The sequence below is a fragment of the Lycium ferocissimum genome, chromosome 7 (assembly GCF_029784015.1).
Source record: "Lycium ferocissimum isolate CSIRO_LF1 chromosome 7, AGI_CSIRO_Lferr_CH_V1, whole genome shotgun sequence".
NCBI lineage: Eukaryota > Viridiplantae > Streptophyta > Magnoliopsida > Solanales > Solanaceae > Lycium > Lycium ferocissimum.
The window spans coordinates 65,615,469-65,619,561 of NC_081348.1; positions in this window are offsets into that span (position 1 = coordinate 65,615,469).

The window sequence follows — 4,093 nt, forward strand, 5'->3', positions numbered from 1 at the left end:
TCTATTAATACCAATAAACCGTCTCGTATGTTCACCATTTCCATCGATGTATCTCATAACCGCCCTCTACTCCTTATGTCGAGTCGTCCGCAACTCGCTCTTTCTCGGCTCACCTTTTCTTTATAACCTCTCCCTGGGACCTTTACCATGTAACCCACCGGGGATGAAATTTCCTTTGTTGCTGTCTTGACATACGTATGAAGTCAGTCCATTGATCATTCACAACCAAACTTTGTCTCTCCTTTCGTCTTAACCCTTATCCTTTTCTCGAATGATTTCATTTTCAGAACAATAACCCTAACATTTTCCAGAGTGCCGTTGGCTTCTTTTTCTTTTCTTCTCTTTTCTCCCAGAACACCATTTTTTAATAAAACCGTAGCTTAAGGTTCAACGTCAATCCCTCTACACTCTCCTCCGATCAGTTCACACTGCTATAGGAGTATTGTACTATGTTATCCCAACATATTAATTATGGGGTAACACATGGTCCTTTTAGAATTCTTTGTATAGATGTCGTGTAAGCTCGCTCTTCATGCAGAAGATACCTTACTCAACAAAGGATCCCATATTCCTCGTCATAGTTTAATTAGCCACACCGTTCTCACATGAATGCAAAATTTCAATCGCTTCACGACACCTATTAACATTCCCACTTAGTGTTAAAAGATCCGCAGGCTTTGATTCTTTTCCCCGCTTTGCTTATCAGGTTACTGCTCTAGCAGACCTTGCTTCTATTTTCCCCACTTTTGTCCTTCCTTCTCTCGCTTCCAACACATACTTTTATTCGTCACTTATCGTTCCTTTTGTGTCGTTGATCAACCTTATCTTGTTTTTGCTTTCCCTCATATCTGTAGTAACAATCCCTGTCATATAATCGTTTGAGTAAATTCCTGAATATATAACTTGAACTATAACACAGAACACAACGGCGGCCATAAGGTTACCCAATTGCCAAGTTAAGAGCTTTTGTGAACACATCTCTTTTAACCTCTTTCCTCAAGGTCTCACCGAGGTCGATAAGGCTGGCTTATAGTGATATGAAAGTTTTCCTCCCACTATAATCATCAGGTGAAACCTAGCTTAATAATCTGATTCGGTGTATCATGCATCGGCTTGTACGGATACATCAAGTTCATCTCATGACTTAACGTTCCCCAAAACGAAGAGGGTTAGCCAAATTTTCTAACTTACACCTTCTCCTAGAGCGCTTATCCCTTCAATTCTCCTTAGTGTACAAAACTTCTTTCTGTTCCAAGCGCATCATTTTCCCTTCCCCTGTTTCTTATTCTATCCTGACCTAATCATCGTTCCTTTCAGCTTAATGCATACTTGCTACACTTATCCCACGTTCGGCTACTAACTTCGTCTCCAATCACTTGCTGCTGGGCCCTTTCTTTCTTCTTGCCATAGTCCTACCTAAGGTCTCCACAATTTCCCTTAGATTTCTGAGAAAATTTCGGCAGAGTTTCCTTTGTAAACATAACAATCCCAAACGTGCACACAGCCCAGCAGACATATCCCATGCCTTAAAAGGCCACATATAGAAACACATATAATATACAACTCAACAAAGACAAGGCTGACTACTATAAAATAACATAAGTAATAGGGCTTGTCTCATAAGTTGTACCAAAGATACTCCTTCTAGAATTCCATTGTACTTACTATGTCAATCAACTCTCACTTCGTAGAGGTTTGCTTACTCATTAATCATAATTGTAGCTATCGCTGGGTCACCAACAGGTATAGACACCTCAAAATGTTTAATTGGCCCAGGTTTCACCCCAATACGGTCGGCAACATCAGGAGTAATATGTAACGAAGTAAACCCCGAATCAATCAATGCATATGTGTCATAAGAGGACATCGATAATGTACCTGTGATAACATCAGGGGAAGACTCAAGATCCTGTGGTCCCGCTAGTGCATAAAGGCGGTGCCGAGGACCACTCGAACCAGATGCTCCCCCTCTACCTCTGCCATGGCCTGTTGGTGTCTACAAGCTTTGTCTCGGATGGCGTACAGATAATGAAAAACCAACTGCTAATCCCATAGGCTGAACCTTATCTTTACCACAAAGCGATGGACAGTCGCGCTTGAAATGGCCTGGCCGAGCGCAAGCATAACAAACATTCAAACCCAAGCGGCACGGTCCGGAATGTAGTCTATCACACTGAGTACATCGTGGTATAAGTAATCTCGTCTGGCTTGAATCACCCCTGTTCTGGGAACTAGAAACTCTAAAACTCTGAACTGGCCCCAAGCAAGCGTATCTATCAACCCGGGGTCCAGAAGAGCAGGCGCACTAGCTATTGAACGAGCTGAGTGCCTAGAGGATTGCTGCCTCGGGGCGCCTTTAGACTCATGATCAAACCCTGAAGACCTGACCCTCTTCCTCCAACTCCTGTCACCATGGCCCACACCCTACCGCTGAACTTGAGCGGCTACCAATCGGGCCGCAAAAAGGATGACACCGCCGTCTCCCCTAGCCGAGGCATCTGATGGAGGAACTGGGGGTGCTGGAGCTAAGGTTAAGACTCCCCTTTGCTCCTCTAAAGTGGGAGAAGTATGGGAAAACCAAAATAGGGCCTTATTCTGGGGCTCGCCCTCCTCCATATCCATAGGCGGCTCCCGTTCAATCCTCTCTTCGACCACTATCCTGCCCTTCTGGGCTGCTGCAGCTTTTCCTTTCATCAACTTTGCTGAACTTGTACATTTCAAAAATTCTCTTTAAACTTTGTGCAATTACAGCTAAAGCTGTTTGGTTGAACAACTGGAAGTAAAGAATTAAATAAATAATGATGCTATGAAAATATATGTCCTCATAGATAAATAAATTCACATCCTAACTAGTTAAGGGTGCATTGTATGAATCCTCAACAAAACTAAACTAAAACCGGTCAACATTCATCACAGAATTCTTTGACAAAGAAGTTAAACAAATCATCTACAAGCTATACATTACTAAAGCACGATTTCCTTCAAAAATAAACTAACATTCAACCAATTATTAAAGATGACAAAACAGATCAAAATTTAACCTAAAGCTTGAGAGACAAAGGAAGTAAATTATAGATAGACTCTAACCTGTAAAGAAGAGAACAATATAAATCAACACAGAAAATTGAACATGCAAGCTGATTAAAAGACCAACATCTATGCAAAAAACAATACCAATAAGAAATCGAACAATACCTATAATGTGAAATCGAACAATACCTATGTGAAAAGATGAAGTAAATCGAAGCTTAAAATACGAACATAAAGCTTTGTTCTAGATTTCGAATTAAATTGAAGCAGAAATCTAAAATCGAAGTAGAATCTAAACATGAAACTAAAATCAAAGTAAATACTTTTTTTTAACCCCTCCCCCCAGGAGCTCCCTCCTTTGCTTCCTTGGTGACTCGAACTCACAACCTTCGGGTTGAAAGTGGAGGGCGCTTACCATCTGAGCAACCCCCTCTTGTCGGAAAAAAAAAATCAAAGTAAATACAAACATAAAGCTTTGTTTAAAATCGAAGTAAATCGAAGCTTCGTTCTAAAATCAAAGTAGAAAACTACAATCAAAGTAAAATCGAAGCAAAACTAAAATCGAAGTAAATCAAAACAGAGAACTAAAATCAAAGCAGAAAATTAAAATCAAAGCACAAAACAAATTTCAAATTTCGAACAAATTTGAAAGATGAAGAAAAACCTTTTTCCTCTTTTCATCATAATCAATAGTGAGAAAACCACATGCAATTCAACAATATTGAAATGCCAATTCAACAAAGAAATCTCAAATAAACAGAGAAAACCACATGCAATTCAAAAACACACAAAATTCACACAAAAGTTTCAATTTTGAGAAAATTAAAGTAGAATGAAGCATGAAAGTTGAGCTAATCTCTTGAAATTTAAGTTAATGTTTTTACATGAGCAACACATACGAAAAAAAAAAGAGGAAAAACACCAATCGAAGGTAAATTCTACACCAATCTACTTAAAATTTCATAAAATTAAACCTTAAGAAAGAGGCAATTGAAGAAGAAGCAAAACATACACTTACCGGTGAAAAATATAGATGAGCGAAAAATATGCTAGATGAGGGAAT